Genomic DNA, 20,661 nt, shown 5'->3' on the forward strand with positions numbered 1-20,661 from the left:
AAAATTTCTAATATTTCCTATTTGAAAAGACACTAGTCAACTTGAAACTCTTTCTAACTTCACAGAAACTTTAAGACTATTTTCTCTGAGGTGCTTTGTGTCCTTTAAAATACCTGGAAAGTCATGACTTTGCGCCTCTGTTCAAAGTGCAGAGAAAATAAAGTTTTTGCATGTATGAAACTATCAAAATGGTCAGAATATCATTGTGTTATAGAAATTTGAAAGAGCTATTACTCAGAAAGAAGCAAATATACTTTTTAATGAACCAAAATGGTCAGGGAAGGGTTCTTTCACAGCTGTTTGATATCCTCAATCATGCTGTGTCCACGTTCCCTTTCATAATTAGAAATACAAAAAGAAAATACAGCCTTCCCAAACTGCAGGGAATGTTTCATATAACAATAAAGGGCTGCTCCCATATATCCTCAGTTGACGGATAATAAAAGAGAAAATTGGTCTACTAAAAAATGATAGTAGGGCTTTGGAGACAGAATCGGTGGTGGTAGATTTGTTAAACAATTATTTTGGCTCTAATGTTTCTAAAGGACAAAAAGGATAGAGATGGTCTTTGTTTTGTGTTTTTTTTTCCTTTTTCTTATTCTTCACAAAAAATTTTATTGTTGTGAAAAAATAAAATGTATCAAAAACAAAACAAAATATACAAATAAATCCTGCTAAATAACGTAGACATTCATGTAAGAAAAATAGGTAGGCAGTCAGCATCAAGAAATTAGGGAAACAAGGGTTTGGTTGTCTTCTTTCTGTTTCTAGGAACTTTGCATTTGCTATTCTCCCTTCTCTGCCCACTGATGTTCACGTAGTTTACTCTCTCACTGCCTTTACGTCTTGCTCAAATGTCCCCTTTCCAGAGAAGTCATTTGCATAAAGTAGGACCTCTCCACCACCACCTTCTCTTCCCGTTATTCCACTTAATTTTTCTCTTTATAGTGTTTTTTTTTTTTTTGCACAGGCAGGCACTGGGAATAGAACCAGGTCTCCGGCATGGCAGGCAAGAACCCTGCCTGCTGAGCCACCATGGCCTGCCCTTCTTTATAGTTTTTGTTACATCAGACTTATGAGTTTATCTTGGTTTATTTTCTGCCTCTCTCTACTAGCATTTAAGCTCCCTGATAACCAGCACTTTGTCACTTTTCTCGACTTTTCTATCTCTAGAGCTTGCAACAGTGCCTAGTACATTGTAGGGGCTTATAAAATATTTGTGGAATGGTTGAGTTACTTAAAAATCATTTCTGCTTTATAATACCAATCTCTCTATTATTTACTGAATTGAGTTTTAACTCCTTTCCTTGATATGCAGGGCATAAAGTAGTTTCCCAAACCATTTTCCCAGCATTATTACTAATTTATGTCCTATGCTTATTCCACAATTACTCAAATTGAACTACTGTATTTCTTATTTTCAAATATACTAGTGGGAAAATGCTGGTTTTATATTTAGACAGATTTTTATTTTGATTCTGCCTTGTTTAGACTTGTTTCTTCTATACATCATAGATAAGGCATCGTTATATAGCTTCCTAAAGAGACAGCATTCTTTGTGAACTAATGATTTTGCCACTAGGTATTGTCTGTTGACAACAGTTGGTCCAGAAGTATGGTGCCCTTCCTAAGATACAGTAGGAAGGTGTCTGGCCACCAAAGGAGGTGCTGCCACAGATAACTAATTTTATCTATGTGTATAAGTAAGTAATTTAATCTATGTGTTTAAAGGATTGGAAATAAAAGAAGAAGTTTGTCTTATCAACTATTATGCTTAGCTATGGTGCTCCATATCACAGAAGGCCTGCGTTTCTAATGTTGTAGCTCTTCTTTGGCATAGCTCTTTATGACCTGTTAATTTTTTGTGTGCCACCTGGAGGGCTAGGTCAGAAGAGGCTATGTGGATGGCTCTCACCCACCTAGAACCAATAAATCTTGTCAAATGCCAGTAGGGTTCCCTGTGATTCTCAATCCAAAGAGCTAGTTATTCATCCTCAACCTATTTGCCTGTGGGCCCATGACTAGAAGTACTGTTTTGAGGCTGGAGACCCTAGTACACCTGCTGCCACCAGATTGAATTGCACTAGAGTCTTCAACTTGCTTCCATATGCCCAGGTGCATACCCCAGCAAAAGAATCACATCTTGAGTCTTCCCCAAGCTCCAGCATTCTCAAGGCTTGTCTGAATTCTTGCCTCAGGTGGTTGACATGAGACTAGCCACCAGCTTCCCACAATATCCACCCCTCTTCCTCACCCATGACTCTTCTGTAGTATAAAACAGTGGACTCCAGTATCTTTATATTTTTCTATGATATTCTGGTTTACATTTGTCCATTATCCATTATGATAAGTAAAACTAGCAGAATGTCAAGAAAATACTGATCTTGTTAAAAAGGTGATGATTTTGGCTTGGAAACACTGAATGTTAAGACATCTCCTCATTGTGTCTAGTCTTTCTGGGAGATCTCATCTAGCATGTGGTTTCGTTTACCATCTCTATTTGATCTGTGCTCTCGTTGCTTGCTATACATCAGAATCACCAGGGGTAGGGCCCAGGCAAGATCATCTTCTAATGCTTCTGGGTGATTCTGCTGCATTGCCAGTGTCAACGCGCACCATCCAATGTAATGATGATTCCCAAATTTCTGTATCTAGCCTATATTTCTCTAATAAATTACACCCATTTCTAACTGCTTGGTTGCTTCCAATTGGATAAAAGTAATAATAATGCATATTATTGGCTACCATTTACATGTTAGTACTTATCTCATGAACTTTTCATAAATTAACTCATTTACTACTCATAATATCCTTGTGGGACAGGTAGCATTATAATCACTCCCATTTTATAGAAAATCTGCTCTCTTAGCCACTGTTCTCTTCTATCCTTTCTTTGCAAATGATCCAAAGGTCCAACCCACTTCAGCAATTCAGATCCAACTCATCTTTTTCCTTTTCTCTTTCTCTTACCCACTACCAAATTTACCCTCTCTTCCTATCCTCTATCTGATAGGATCCAAACTGTGGACCAGCTCAGTGTCCTGGGAATCATACTGGTTCTTTCGTTATCTCACTGTCATTATAACAATTCCCCTTCCACAATATATCTTCAAATATTCTTCCATCTCTACTGTCATTGTTTTAATTTCTTCCATTGTTGCTTTTTTTTCCTGGGTCACTGCAGCATCCTCTAATCCTGTTCAATTCAGTCTGTACATTATTGTTGATATTGCTATACACAACATTGATTTTGTTCATTCCAAAATCCCCATTAATCCTGTCACCTCCCTGCTTAATAGCTTTTAGCAATTTATCACAGTCTCCCTGATAAATTCCAAACTCTTCAATATTGTTCAAAATTCTTTCTAATTTTGACTTTCACCATTCTGCTTCTATAGCCCTATTCCAAACTTACCATCCTCATACACTCAATTCTTCAGATGTTAAATAACATGAACCTTTGAATAGTATTCTCTTGTGTGCTTCAGTAACTTTGCAAATGTTACCTTCTTTAACTTATCGCCTATCTAACCAGTGCCTTTTCTTCTAATTCAAGGTAGATATACTTTTTATGTACACTCTCAAGATTTTATGCATACTCCTACAGAAAATCTACTACACTGCATTGACAACATCTGTTAAGTTTTTTGAAGACAGGGTGTATGTCTCGTCTTGTATCTGTAAAGTGGGTTAAGTACATAGCACATACTTCATAAATGCTGGGTTGAACAAACAAATGTGTATTAGAGGTCTATTATATGCCAAACATTCTGCTGGAAACCATCAAGGAATCTCAGTTTAGATAAATTTGATTCCAGAGAGATCACCATCTAAGTGAGCAGTCCTGTAAAAGATACTTCACCAGCAAAGTTACTGAGTATGGATGCATTTAAAGATAACCTAAATAATGCTTAATCAATAAGTATATTTAATGAATATTAAACATAAATCTTAAAATTCTCTCTATAGAGGTCTTTCTGAGTTAAATTCACCTCTGAGCTTAGTAAGATATTATGGAGTTTAAGAGCTGAATTATTATAATTTAGAACTCAGAAAATCCTGACTCAATTGTGAGTTGTACACACATTTTGAAGTCCTCATAAATAAGGAAAAATAAATTGTATAGCCTTTTCTGTATAACCCAAAGAGATACCAAGAATGTGGTAGCAGTTACAGGAATTACTACAGTGATGTTTAAGATGTGGTAGGCAGAAGAAATAGCAAGAGTTCAGCCTTACTCATTAGTCACAAAGCCATTTGCAAGATATGCAGTAAGGAACCTGGCAGCTTAATATGACATTTAAAAATTTAATTTTATAGGAAAGAAATTATAAATGTAGGGTCTGTTTATTTAACTTTGTTTATATAGAAAAACCATTGTCCACAAAGAATGTGAAATAAATAAAAGCAATGTAATTCTGCCTCTTCAGTTTGTATAAACCTTATAGGCTAAACAGTAGTGATATAGTCTTTTTCTGTTGCTACTTCATGATAGGTTTTGTTGATTTTAAATATGTTTGTGTAATTATATTCCACCAATTTGTTCCTTTAACATGTCATTAACCAAATTATACAATTGGTGGCCTCAACTAAATTTTACAAAGTGATCCTAGCTCTTGCACAGTGGTACAGACAAATGTAAAAATGACTCTTTAAGAATCAGAAATATGTACGAGGTTGGAAAACTTCCCCAATATGGCTTTGATTTGGCTGTATGTCAGCATTCAGAACACATGTTCAGTGAATTGTCTTCATCTCAACACCCTATTCCATGTTGTCCATAGACCATCCAAACACATCTGAGGGTTATAAAAATATTACCCCAATTCATTTGAAGCCAACAGGCCACGTTCTGGGCTGAAGACTTCTTTGTGAATTGTTAATGCATAGGTCTGCATTCCCAAGAATTTCTATTTTTTAGGACAATATTTCTGATGCTTGTGAGAGTGTTTTAAGAAACCTCAACTAACATTTCATTTCTAGTGCTATGTCCTGAGTTACTTCTAAGTAATCTCATTTTTGAATATCACCTTGATCTTGTTGAAGTTAAATTTCAAACAGAAGTATATCTTGCAGGAGCTAGTTTCTGACAGAATCTTGGATAGCAGGAAAATGATTTCTCCCATGCTTATTAGAAGGAATCATTGTGCAGGAATGATTTGCATATAGTTGTGATTTTTATAGTACTTCACTGTACATCCTTAACTTTGTATAAAATAAGTTGACAATGCTGAACATTACAGAAGAAATATGGTTTCTGCTAACATGTGCCATTTGAATTTGAAATCTGATTGAAGTCAGATTAAGGAAAGTTCATGAGGCATAATATTGTGGTTAAGCACATGGATTCCACAGCCAGTCACTTAGGCTTGAATCCAAGCTCCAGCACATTTGACTATGCGGCCTTAGGCAATTTACCTCTCTGTAAAATGGGCACCATTACAATATGTGCCTTAAGGTTTCATTTTTGAGGATTAAATATTTATGTTGTACTTAGAATAGTGCCTAGCACACAGTACATATTTTGCAAAAAATTTTAAATATCCTGTTTATTGTGGTTGCATTCATATGCTTAAAAGTACTTTTGCATATGTTCCTATATAAATATTTCCTATGATACCCCTTTTTAGTAAAAGAAAAATAAGACTTCAAGCAAGGTAAAGGAAACCGTTGTAATCTAAAATTGTTTTTCTTTTATGAATTTTTGTAGTGATTTGACATAGCCTTACATGTACGAAGGAAATCAAAAGTTATAAGCTAACATAGAGTAGATTTTCATTCCATAATTCTCTCATTTAACATAAAACTTAATCTCAGGACCTCTTTTTGGTTTGTTTTCAAACAGAGTTAGACCAAAGTATATTAAAAATAAAATTACTATGTATTTTTATTCTATTGGAGAAGTTGTAGATTTACGGAAAAGTCATGCAGAAAATATATCTGCCTCCCCCACAGTTTTCCCAATTATTGACACTTTGCATTAGTGTTGTACCATTGTTATAATTAATGAAACAATATTATTATATCATATTATTAGCTGTAGTCCAAAGTTTACATTAGGGTTTGCTGTTGTTTGTGCAGTCCAGTGTTTATTTAAACATTTTATTCTAGCAGCAAATATACAATATAAAATTTTCCCTTTTAAACACATACAAATATATAACTCAATGGAGCTAATTACATTGTCAGTATTGTGCTACTATTACCAGCATCCATTACCAAAACTTTTCTATCACCTCAAACAGAAACTGTGTACCAATGAAACATTAATTACTCATTCTCTACCTCCAGTCCAGCTCCTAGTAACCTTATTCTAATAACTAAATCTGAATTTGCTTATTGTAATTATTTCATATCAGTGAGGCCATATAATATTTATCCTTTTGCAATTCTTATTTCACTCAACACGATGTCTTCAAGGTTCATCCATATTGTTGCATGCATCAGAACTTCATTCTTTTTTATGACTGCATAATATTCTAATGTATGTATATATCACATTTTACTTATCCATTTATTTGTTGATGGCTTTTTGGGTTGCTTCCATCTTCTGGCAATTGTGGTAATGCCACTATCAACAACTGTGTGAAAATATCTGTTCGAATCCCTTTTTCAATTATTTTGGGTATATACCCAGAAGTATAATAGCCAGATCATATGGTAATTCTATATGTAATTTTCTGATGAATCTCTAAACTGCGTTCCACAGTGGATACAACATTTTACTTTCCCACCCACAACAAATGAGTGCTCTTATTTCTCCATATCTTTGCAAACACTTGTCATTTTCCTTTTTTTTAATTGTACCCATTCTAGATGGTGTGAAATAGTATCTCATTATGGTTTTGATTTGCATTTCCCTAATAGCTAATGATGTTGAACATCTTCACATGTTTAGTGGTCATTTGTATGTATTTTTTGGAGTAATGTTTATTAAAATCTTTTGCCTTTTTAAAAATTAGCTTGTTTGTCTTTTTGTTGTGGAGTTACAGGATTTCTTTATATATCCTGGAAATTAACCCTTTATCAGATATGTGGTTTACAAATATTTTCTTCCATTCTATAGGTTGCTCTTTACTTTCATAATGAAGCCTTTTGATGCATGAAAGTCTTTAAGTTGATGAAGTCCCATTTATCTATTTTTTTTTCTTTTGTTGCTCATGCTTTTGGTATAAAGTCTCAGAAACTATTGTCCAATACAGGTCCTAAAGATGCTTTTCTATGTTTTCTTGTAGGAGTTTTGTAGTTTTGGTCCACATATTTAGGACTTTGTTCCATTTTAAGTTCATCTTTGTATATGGAGTGAGGTAGGGGACCATCTTTATTCTTTTGAATATGGATATTCACTTTTTCCAGGCCATTTTCTAAAGAGGCTATTATTTTCCCATTAGTGAATTTGGTGCCCTTATTAAAAATCAATTGGCCATAAAAACTCAATGGGCTATAGAGGTGAGGGTTTATTTTTGAACTCTCAATCAATTACATTGCTCTTTATGTATCTGCCCTTGTTTCAGTACCATGCTCTTTTGGCTACTGTTTTGTCGTAATATGTTTGAAAATAGAGAAGTATGAGTCCTTTTTTTCAAGCTGGTTTTGGCTATTTGGGTCCCCTTAACTTTTCACATAAATTTGATGATTGGCTTTTCCATTTCTGCAAAGAAGTCTGGAATTTTTGGGGGGGATTATGTTGAATCTGTAAATTGCTTTGGGTAGAATTGACATCTTACCAATATTTAGTCTTTACAACCATGAACACAGAATGTCCTTCCATTTATTTGGATCATCCTTTGGAAAAGTTTTGTAAATTTCCATGTACAAATGCTTTATAACTTTGGTTAAATTTATTACTAGATAGTTGACTCTTTTAGTTGCTATTTTAAGTGGATTTTTTTTCTTGATTTCATCTTCAGATTGCTTATTATTAATATGCAGAAACATTACTGATTTTTGCATGTTGCTCTTATACCTTGTTGAGTTTTTTTTATTAGCTCAAGTAGCTTTGTTGTGGATTTCAGGACTTTCTATATGTAGGACCATGTCAGCCAGAAATAAGGAAAGTTTTACTTCTTCCTTTCCAGTTTGAATACCTCTTGTTCTTCATTTTTTTGTCTAATTGCTCGGACTAGAGCCACCAATACAATGTTGAATAACAGTGGTGAGAGTGGGCATACTTTTCTTATTTCTGATTTTAGATGGAAAACTTTCAGTCTTTCAGGTGTTAGCTGTTGGTCAAACTGTAAATTGTTTTAATCTGGACGAAGCTAGCACAGTTTTTATTTCTGTGTTGAATTGGAGTTTATGAGTATTAAACTCATACGGTACATCAAATATCAAGATGTGAATAATCTCAGATAATCTTACTATTTTTTAGCCTGGATTTAAATATAAATTTAGAATAGAGTATAATGTTAAAATATTGGTTGCACTTTTAGAAAATGAATTCCTGAACTTGTTCTCAGAGGGACCGAGCCTCATGTTCTTTTTGTCATGGGTTTTGTCCACAGAGGCCTATTAAATTGCATAAATAGCAAAGGTGTTTAACTTTTAATTTCTCATACTGTAACATTTTCAGAGACACTAATTGGAAGTAGGAATTGTGAATGGGAAGATTTAAAGATGACTTCCATATTTCTGTCTTGACCTATTGGGTAGATGATGATAATATTTAGTAAGAATAGGAAAAACAGAGATGGAACTGATATTGAGGAAATGTGATGAGTTCAGCATCAGGTAAATAGCATTCAAGGTGCTTGTTGCACATCCAGTTGGAGATATCAAGTAAGCAGCTGAGCAGAATGGGTATAGCTCAAGAGAGATGCTGGTGTAGGTATATATCAACAGTCATTAAAGTATAGATGGTATTTGAAACCAAGTATATGGATAGGGCAGTCCAAAAAGAGTAAGTAGTGTGAACAAATAAAAGAATCTAGGGCAGAACCCTAAGGAGTTCTTAGGGGAAGGCTAGATGAGGGACCAGAAAGGGGACTTATAAAACAGTAGCCAGAGGGTGTATGGGTGGTTCAGTGGTAGAATGCTAGCCTTCCATGTGGGGTTCAATTCCCAGACTATGCACCACCACCACCACTCCCCCACTCCCCCCAAAAAAGAGTGCCTGGAAATATAGCATAGTAGTATGGAAATCAGACAAGTGCAAAAAAGATGAGGTGGTCAATGTGGTCAAATTTATTCTTACATTATGAAAAAAAGGGAAAACAATACATGGTCTAAATGAAGTATGTTCAGGAAAGAAAGAAACAAACAAAAAAACACAAGACACAACAGTTATTTAACTTTAAATCAATCACACCTTTAAACAATTCTGCCCACTTTCTAAACAGACATATAAAACTTTGCAGGAAGGAACAAAGTGGCTTAATAACAATGAATCATTTCATTAATTTAGAAAAGCATTATAATGAGCATTTACAACAATCTATTCTTTTTATTGATAGAATGCTAAGGACCAGAAAGGGGAAGTGATTTGCCTAAAGTTACACAGGTAATAAACAGAAAAATAGGGACAAGAGTTAAAGATTCCTGACTCTCGCCACTTGTTTGGGAAAAAAAATCATTAAAGCAAAAATAAAATAGTTTATAATAATAAGGGTACATTAACATTACTCGGACAGTAATGATGACATGATAGTGCATAAGAAAAATCAATCTTCTACGAAAAGGAACCAATAATCAATTCATAACATCCCAGCAGAAATGGAGAAAGGAATTTGTTACTTGTCCGGGAATGACTGAAATATTGGAAGGTCTGTCTAGAGTTAGAATGATGATCTTATATTCTGTTTTTGTCATGTTGAGAGGTCCCTGCCACAATCATCTAGACCTGTGCTGATCACCTCTTTGAGCGTTGTACTAAATAATGGCTGCATTACTCAATGCAAGATAAAGTTTATGGTATTTAAATGGGGCAATGCAGATAAGCAAGACAATGAAGGAAACAAAATTAACTAAATACACACTGAAAGGTGATTATTTAATCATCAACCTTATAAATGAGGGTAAATTTCATTTGGAGGATAGTGAGTGCAAGAAGTATCATAGAAATTGCATGTTTGGATTATGAATTTGAGGAGGAATTATTACTGCTTTTCCAAAGCAACATCAAATTTCATACTGTCATTTCAGGAAGCAAAATTCATTTAAAAAGTCCATCTAGTCATAAAGCAGGAAGCATTGAAATCCTGAGAAGGAGATGTCTTGAAAGTGTGTTCCTAGTGTTTAATAGCACCATGTGCATGACTCTGTGTGTGGGCGCCCATGCTCCCACAATACATGGACATTATAAATTAGTAATCTTAAGAGTTTATCCATATGCATAGAGTATCAATTATTAAAAAGTGGCATCTAAAATTTTTGATAGTGCACTCTATTTAGTAAAATATTCGAGGGATACCAGGGAATTGCTTGTCTAAGGACCGCATAACCTAGGCTGCCTTTCAATTGGCTGCCATTTTTCTTAATGGGAGGAGGTGTTAATTTAAGCTGAGATCCTACAATCAAATAGCTTGAAAGGCTGGAACATCCCTGACATACCATAAGGCAGAGATCAACAAACTATTGCCCTCAGGCCAGATATCCTGTAAATGAAATTTCACTGGAACACAGCCACAGCAATTTGTCACAGATCATCTGTGGCTGCTTCAGCTTCAATGGTAGAGTTGAGTAGTTGCAAAAGAGAAACATGGTATATAAGTATAAAATATTTACTGTCTTTCCTTTTACACATACTAACATACAGAGTGAGGGAGAAAGGAATATTTTGCATGTGAATGTGTGGATAGAAGCATGATAGATAGATCTCACACAGGTATATCAGACTATTCTGTGCCCAGCCAGTCAGGGAAGATCTCATAGGAAAAGTGGAAATGGACATGAGTAATAGGAAAGGCTGGGACTAGTGTACTAACCAGAGCAAAGTGGGAATATCCATGGTTTCTTCTGGTTGACCTGTTTGGATGGAACAGCAGTTTTGCTGAAATGCTACAGAGAACACAGAATCCCAGGACAAGGATTGTGGATGCTGTGTTATGCTTTAGAGAATAACACATGCGTTTTGATTGAGGAAGTGTTGGAAGGTATGGTAGAAAGCGTGACTACAAAAATTATATAGAAGGACTTCTGGAAGCTTTCTCCCTGCCATAAAGGGAGATATTCAAAAGTTTAGAGAGACGGGAATTTTGGAGTGATTCTTTTATGTGTAAACTGCTGGACAAACTAAAAATTTTATTATTCTTTTATAGAGAATATTTTAACATGTTTTAGATCCTGGAAACTTACCGGTTTTATTGATATGGCAGACCCTTGGCTTTTCACAGTATTTGTCTATTGCCTGCTAGTATGCATGTGTCTTACTAAGACTTGCTAACAGAATACTACTTAACTAGATTTAATTAGCATATTGTAACTATGATACATACTAGCATGATGTTTCCTGATATATCAAAACTACAGACTGTATTATGATAGAGATCAGAATTTAAATAGCCCTGGAATAAGACAAAGAGGGTATACTGCTGTTCTTGCCAGATAAAAGTCACTTTCTTCTGACTGTCCTTACTAATTGGGACTGAAAAAAAAAGCATTCCCTAGCTCAATAGTTGCATAAGTGTATATCAGATTTTAGGGGGCCAAGATAATTTGCACCTGTAAAAATACTATATTTGCAATGAGAGCTGTGATTGGTATCACTCTCTGATTATGACAAGCTACTGTCACTTTGCAATATCCTTTACGGCAGGGGGAATACTGCAATCACAAGGAGTTCATTAATACAGGTGTATAATAGAAATGAACACTTCTGCATCTTTTAGTTCTTTACTCTTGGCACTAATCTTTGCAATTCCTCCAGCAATGCATATTACCTTTTATTATTTTTTTATTCTAGGAATGGTAGTTGTCATGATATTTTCTGCCACAATAGCTCCCAGAAAAAAAAAAAAACAGTATGGCTATTTTGACAGTTGCTAAGTGTGTTTTTCTTAAAATAGAAGTCCACAGGTCTACTGGACTCACTCACTATAAGAAGGATTACTTGAAAGACTCCAAATATTACCTGATCTCCATAGTTCATTCTTACAAATGGACAAAGATGGAATTTTGAGTCACTGGAAATTAGTGTCAACTCAGAGCCAACAAAACTCACGGAGGTCATACAAATCTCATTTGAATATATTACTGTAACCCATTTACCAGTAATCAATTGAGTTGCTAATTTCTGAACCAGGCTTGGAGAAATAGAAAATTCTGCAGCACCAAATCCAGGCTGTTTTTTTTCCTTTCTCCTCCCATTTTAAACTCACATTCTTTCTATTTTGTCAAAACATATTGTCTTGCTGATCTGTATGTTTTTTTAGAGGATTTCTGCATGGATTCCAATTTTGGTAGCTGCTATTTTCCTTGAGCTTCCAGAAGTCTTCTATATACTTCGGGAGTCACTCTTTCTACAATATCTTATAACAATCAAAAATTATTTGTTACTCCCTAAAGCATAGCTGTGTCCATAGTGGTTGTGGATTTCTGTGTTCTTTACTGCTTTTTAAAGAAGCTTCTGCTCCATCTGAAGAGGTCCACCAGAAGAAATCAAGGACATTCTAACTTGGTGGGTACCCTAGCCCATATTGTTTTCACCTTATACTTCACTTATTTAGTTCCTAGCCTTCCCTATAGATCATTTCCATTTCTTCTTTTTCTATGAGATCTTCTCTTAGTGTTTGGGAACAGAATAGTCTTATGTATGATCTAGCCAACTATCATCCGTCTATACCCTCACACACAGCACAACACGTTCTCTTTCTCTCTCATTCACTCTCTCTCTCGTCAGTGTATACATATGAGTATGTGTCCAGTTATCACTATTTGCTAGTATACTTAGTTTGTTTCTTAGCTCCAACAGTTTGTCTCCTGAGCTTGTGTTTTTATCCATTACACATGCTACCTATCAATGTGACATCACTGCTCTCTTTAATACTGATGCAAGCTTCAATAACTGAAACTGTCTCCCTTTCCTGTAAAGCTTTGGCATTATACACATTCCTTTTTCATAGAGTATTCCAGAAAACCATTATAAATTAATTGTAGGACTTTAGGTGAAACCTCTCTTCTATCCCTGATTGCTAAATGGTGAGCTTAATAAGCACAGGGAACTTTTTTTTTAATCTCGTTTTGTCCTTGTGCTTAGTAATAAGCCTTTCATATAATAGTTGTTTAATTTATATTTGCTACCAGGATGTTGATTATGATTTATAAATTGTTCAAGTATAAAAATTATTTTACAATCTATCAAAATTCTTTCTGCAAATTATCTTCCAAAGGTCGGTTCAATTTTTTTCAGAGTAAGTTTGAACTCTTACTAAGGCCGGTAGAAATGCATTACAAATTGCTTTTTTCTTCATAGCTGCCTTTTCTGATACAATATCCCAATGTGGAAATCACAACTTTCTCTCCCTTTAATTGGCTCCTTGTCCTAGAATCCTAACACATTGTTTGATATCTGTTAAAAGACCAAATGTTTTCAAATTTGATAGTTGCATAAAATGAATCATTAGCCTCTTTACAAATTGAGAATAGATGTATTATATACCTAATATCTATTGTTAGAAAAATGTGTATTGTTTGACTTACTAATCACAGTATGAGAATTTTTTACGCTTTCAACTCTATAAATATCACCAAGTCATTTTAACTTCAAATAAATTTCTCTCTCTCCCTTCCCCTTACCCATTGTCTCTCTTTAACTATTTCAGAACAAAGCTCATTTTTCTATAACTGGTCAGTATTCTGCCTTGTCCGTGGAATGGTGCATGAACAGTTCCCACCATTTGTTAAGGTAGATATAAAGTCTTTTGCTTTTGGTCTTATAAAAACAGAAAGTCTGTTAAATTTCACTGGGGAACAGGCAATATACAAAAATATTTAACCAGTTTTAGTAATACATCCAATGTCAATAACCACTATTAATTGTCAGATGGGAAAATAGTTTTAAAATTCATTTAGTATTTTTCATGTTATGCAATTTATATTTTGCTCCCTCCCAAAAAAAGTGCTGCTCATAGTTATAATACATGAAGTGAAATATTTGATTGTTTTGCTGCAATTCATTAAACTGACAACAAATCGCTGGTTATAGTATATGCATATTCAGGGTATATAGGTATTTGACAACTTGAAATGGCATTGTAAATTATATGGCACAGTGAAATAATGAAACTAGTAAAATATCTAAGATACATTATAGGGCTTAATCTTTTGTGTTATGGAACATGAAATGAGGTTCATTTTATGGAATTTATTTCACAAAGATTCTGGAATTTTGATTTTGATTTTCCTCTGTAAGTTTATCTGGATATACTCTGGGGAGGAAATATATCATTACAGTGAATAAAAATATACATTAATTTTCAGGATATATGAACTCTGAAAAACCACCATGACTTTCTATCCCACTAAGTAGTTTGTCCTAAAGCAAAAATTCTCTGTATTCTTAAGAAGTAGAAGAAACTTTAGAAGTTATTGAGTTCAAATAACATTATACTGCTGCTTTCAAATACATACTTCATGGGAGAAAAACTTGTTGTATCCAAAGAGATTACACTTCTTTGAACTTGGTCTAGGTATTACAGAGCTTTTCTAGATAAAATCAAAATGTGCTTCTTTGTAATTTCTTCTCACTTCCTTTAAGAAGCATGAAAGAGCAAGCTTATTCTATCGATATAAAAGCCCTTAATGAATGTATTATGTTTTCTTAACCTCCATTTTTTGAGGTTAAATAATTCTAGTCTTTTCATTTATTTTTCCTAGAGCATAGGTGTCAGAGAATTCCAATCACTTTAATCTGGGTAATTGCTAATGTATGTCATTGTTTTATGTTTGGTGCTCAGATTAAATAGAGTATCAGAATTGTGGTCTGACCAGGGCAGAACAGAGATGGGTATTCTGACTTTGTTTTATTCAGACATTGTGTTCTTATCAACCCAGCATAAATTTGCCTCAGATAATCTTGATAGAAGGATATTGTCATGTTTCCCATAAATGTGTACTCAGCCCCAACGCCAACCCAATGCCTTAACCACTTACCCTAACTTGTGCAATTCCTTTTCTAAAAGCAAATCTTGCATGTCATAAAATATGTTAAAATTCAGTTTGTACCAGACAATCAAAAATATTTTAACCATCTTTTGGGCTTCAGTACTAGGCAGTATCTGGCACACGGTGGTTACTCAATAAATATTCATTGAATAAATATTGAATTAGATGACTGAATTTTATTTTAATATATAACAACACTATTTTAATGGAATATATTTAGCAGGTTTTATTATTTAGCCTCCCTTCAATGCACTGATAAAAATATTATATGAGGCAAGGTCAAAGACAGGGATTGAAGGCAATCCATCAGGGACTCCCTAGGGTTTAAGTTAAATTCTACCAGCATTCATCAATGCCATATATGTAGCAGGCCTGTTAAGCATTAAAAATATTTTAAATCAAAATTACAGACTGGAGAAGATGGCGGCTTAGTAAGGCGCATGGGTCTTAGTTCCTCCTCCAGAACAACTAATAAAGAACTAGAAACAGTACAGAACAGCTCCAGGAGCCACGACAGAGACCAGACACACAGTGTACCCCATTCTGGAATGGCTGGACCAGCTAAGAGACTCCGCTGTGGTGAGGTCCCCAAGAGGTGCGTGCTTCCCCAGGCCGCAGCGGCTGGTGGCCGGAGCCCCTCCCTCCCTCCTTCCCGGGCTGGCTGGGAGCTTCAGATAGGTGGTTCCCCAAGCTGGGGCGGCTGGCACCCCTCCCCTAAGCGCAGCTTCCCGGGCCAGCTGGGAGCCTAGGATCGGCGGTTCCCCAAGCTGCGGTGGCTGGGGACTGGAGCCCCTCCCCCCACGCGCAGCTTCCCGGGCCAGCTGGGAGCCTCGGATCGGTGGTTCCCCAAGCCGTGGCGGCTGGTGACCGGAGCCCCTTCCACACACGCGGCTTCCCGGGCTGGCTGGGAGCCTCGGATCAGCGGTCCCCCAAGCCGCGGCGGCTGGCACCCCTCCCCACAGATGACTTCCCAGAGGGAAAGGAAAGAGTCTCCAACAGTAGTAGAGACTGAGCCCAACCTAACACCAATAGTGGCATTAATGAACAACTTCTGACTACTAAAAATAGGCCCTCAGAACAGGCGAAACTGATCAAGGAGGAAGTCACTGATTGGGCTAACTGAAAAAGAGGAAAGGGGGCGAAACAGAGCCTTCTGCGGCTGTTTCTATGGAGGCTTTGTTGCCTCTGGGCTCAGAGCTGGGATTACACAGGTTGCAACTGCCCCGAACGCAGAAACAGGCTGCTTTCAGGGCTCTCTTCCACCTGAAACTTCCCCACGGGAGGGGTGAAATGCAACTCAGGTGGAATCCCTCTCTCAAGGAATAGAGATCCCAGGATTTCACAATTTGAAGCCATTAAAACCAATCTACAAACTTTCCTCTGTCTCCACCACACACCCAGCAGCGAGAGTCTTCCAAAGTTAAAGGAACCACAACATCTTTTGCTGGTGGGACCCGCAGACAGAAAAGCACCACATACTGGACAGGATAAGAAAAACAGAGCCCAGAGACTTCACAGGAAAGTCTTTCAACCTGCTGGGTCCCACACTCAGGGAAATCTGATTAAATGCCCAGACGCCAGCAAAAAATAACAAATCACACCAGGAAAATTGAAGATATGGCCCAGTCAAAGGAACAAACTAATAGCTCAAATGAGATACAGGAGCTGAGACAACTAATTCTGAATATACGAACAGAAATGGAAAACCTCTTCAAAAACCAAATCAATAAATTGAGGGAGGACATGAAGAAGGCATGGGATCAACAAAAAGAAGAAATGGAAAGTCTGAAAAAACAAACCACAGAACTTATGGGAATGAAAGACACAGTAGAAGAGATGAAAAAAAAAAACAATGGAAACCTACAATGGTAGATTTAAAGAGACAGAGGTTAGAATTAGTGAACTGGAGGATGGAATATCTGAAATCCAAAAAGAAACAGAAACTATAGGAAAAAGAATGGAATAATTTGAGCAGGGACTCAGGGAATTGAATGATAATATGAAGCGCACAAATATACGTGCTGTGGGTGTCCCAGAAGGAGAAGAGAAGGGAAAAGGAGGAGAAAAACTAATGGAAGAAATCATCACTGAAAATTTCCCAACTCTTATGAAAGACCTAAAATTACAGATCCAAGAAGTGCAGTGCACCCCAAAGAGAATAGATCCAAATAGGCGTTCTCCAAGACACTTACTAGTTAGAATGTCAGAGGTCAAAGAGAAAGAGAGGATCTTGAAAGCAGCAAGAGAAAAACAATCCATCACATACAAGGAAAACCCAATAAGACTATGTGTAGATTTCTCAGCAGAAACCATGGAAGCTAGAAGACAGTGGGATGATATATTTAAATTACTAAAAGAGAAAAAACTGCCAACCAGGACTTCTATATCCAGCAAAATTGTCCTTCAAAAATGAGGGAGAAATTAAAACATTTTCAGACAAGAAGTCACAGAGAATTTGTGACCAAGAGACCAGCTTTGCAAGAAATACTAAAGGGAGCACTAGAGTCAGCTACAAAAAGACAGAAGAGAGAGGTATGGAGAAGAGTGTAGAAAGAAGGAAAATCAGATATGATATATAAAATACAAAAGGCAAAATGGTAGAGGAAAGTATTACCCAAACAGTAATAACACTAAATGTTAATGGACTGAATTCCCTAATCAAAAGACATAGACCGGCAGAATGAATTAAAAAAAACAGGATTCTTCTATATGCTGTCTACACGAAACACATCTTAGACTCAAAGATAAACATAGGTTGAAAGTGAAAGGTTGGGAAAAGATATTTCATGCAAATAACAACCAGAAAAGAGCAGGAGTAGCTATACTAATATCCAAAAAATTAGACTTCAAATGTAAAACAGTTAAAAGAGACAAAGAAGGATACTATCTACTAATAAAAGGAACAAGTAAACAAGAAGACATAACAATCATAAATATTTATGCACCGAATCAGAATGCCCCAAAATAGGTGAGGAATACACTGCAATCACTGAAAAGGGAAATGCACACATCTACCATAATAGTTGGAGACTTCAATTTCCCACTCTCATCAACGGACAGAACATCTAGACAGAGGATCAATAAAGAAACAGAGAATTTGAATATTACAATAAATGAGCTAGACTTAACAGACATTTATAGGACATTGCACCCCACAACAGCAGGATACAACTTTTTCTCAAGTGTTCATGGATCATTCTCAAAGATAGACCATATGCTGGGTCACAAAGCAAGTCTTAACAATTTTAAAAAGATTGAAATCATACACAACACTTTCTCGGATCACAAAGGAATGAAGTTGGAAATCAATAATAGGCAGAGTGCCAGAAAATCCACAAATACGTGGAGGCTCAACAACACACTCTTAAACAACCAGTGGGTCAAGGAAGAAATTACAAGAGAAATTAGTAAATATCTTGAGGCGAATGAAAATGAAAACACAACATATCAAAACCTATGGCACGCAACAAAGGCAGTGCTAAGAGGGAAATTTATTGCCCTAAATGCCTATATCAGAAAAGAAGAAAAGGCAAAAATTCAGGAATTAACTGTCCACTTGGAAGAACTGGAGAAAGAACAGCAAACTAACCCCAAAGCAAGCAAAAGGAAAGAAATAACAAAGATTAGAGCAGAAATAAATGAAATTGAGAACATGAAAACAATAGAGAAAATCAATAAGACCAGAAGTTGGTTCTATGAGAAAATCAACAAGATTGATGGGCCCTTATCAAGATTGACAAAAAGAAGAAGAGAGAGGATGCAAATAAATAGGATCAGAAATGGAAGAGGAGCCATAATCACTGAACTCACAGAAATAAAGGAGGTAATAACAGGATACTATGAACAACTTTACGCTAATAAATACAACAATGTAGATGAAATGGACAAGTTCCTAGAAAGGATGAACAACCAACTTGGACTCAAGAAGAAATAGACGACCTCAACAAACCAATCACAAGTAAAGAAATTGAATCAGTCATTCAAAAGCTTCCCAAAAAGAAAAGTCCAGGACCAGACGGCATCACATGTGAATTTTACCAAACATTTCAGAAAGAATTAGTACCAACTCTGCTCAAACTCTTCAAAAAAATCGAAGTGGAGGGAAAGCTACCTAATTCATTCTATGACACCAACATCACCCTCATACCAAAACCAGGCAAAGATATTACAAAAAAGAAAACTACAGACCAATCTCTCTAATGAATAGAGATGCAAAAATCCTCAACAAAATTCTAGCAAATCGAATCCAGCAACACATTAAAAGAATTATACATCATGACCAAGTAGGATTCATCCCAGGTATGCAAGGATGGTTCAACATAGGAAAATCAATTAATGTAATACACCATATCAACAAATCAAGGCAGAAAAATCACATGATCATCTCAATTGATGCAGAGAAGGCATTTGACAAGATTCAACATCCTTTCCTGTTGAAAACACTTCAAAGGATAGGATTACAAGGGAACTTCCTTAAAATGTTAGAGGGAATATATGAAAAACCCACAGCTAATATCATCCTCAATGGGGAAAAATTGAAAACTTTCCCCCTAAGATCAGGAACAAGACAGGGATGTCCATTATCACCACTATTATTCAACATTGTGTTGGAGGTTCTAGCCAGAGCAATTAGACAAGAAAAAGAAATACAAGGCATCAAAATTGGAAAGGAAGAAGTAAAACTATCACTGTTTGCAGATGATATGATACTATACGTTGAAAACCCTGAAAAATCCACAACAAAAGTACTAGAGCTAATAAATGAGTATAGCAAAGTAGCAGGTTGCAAGATCAACCTTCAAAATCTGTATGTTTCTATACACTAGCAATGAACAAGCTCAGGGGGAAATCAAGATACGAATCCCATTTACAATTGCAACTAAAAGAATAAAATACTTAGAAATAAATTTAACTAAAGAGACAAAAGACCTATACAAAGAAAACTACAAAAAACTGTTAAAAGAAATCACAGAAGACCTAAATAGATGGAAGGGCATACTGTGTTCATGGATTGGAAGACTAAATATAGTTAAGATGTCAATCCTACCTAAATTGATTTACAGATTCAATGCAATACCAATCAAAATCCCAACAACTTATTTTTCAGAAATAGAAAAACCAATAAGCAAATTTATCTTGAAGAGCTGGGTGCCCCGAATTGCTAAAAGTATCTTGAGGAAAAAAAACGAAGCTGGAGGTCTCACGCTGCCGGACTTTAAGGCATATTATGAAGCCACAGTGGTCAAAACAGCATGGCATTGGCATAAAGATAGATATATCGAACAATGGAATCGAATAGAGTGCTCAGATATAGACCCTCTCATCTATGGACATTTGATCTTTGATAAGGCAGTCAAGCCAACTCACCTGGGACAGAACAGTCTCTTCAATAAATGGTGCCTAGAGAACTGGATATCCATAGGCAAAAGAATGAAAGAGGACCCGTATCTCACACCCTATACAAAAGTTAACTCAAAATGGATCAAAGATCTAAACATTAGGTCTAAGACCATAAAACAACTAGAGGAAAATGTAGGGAGATATCTTATGAATCTTACAATT

Source organism: Tamandua tetradactyla, chromosome 1, assembly GCF_023851605.1.
Source record: "Tamandua tetradactyla isolate mTamTet1 chromosome 1, mTamTet1.pri, whole genome shotgun sequence".
Taxonomy (NCBI): Eukaryota; Metazoa; Chordata; class Mammalia; order Pilosa; family Myrmecophagidae; genus Tamandua; species Tamandua tetradactyla.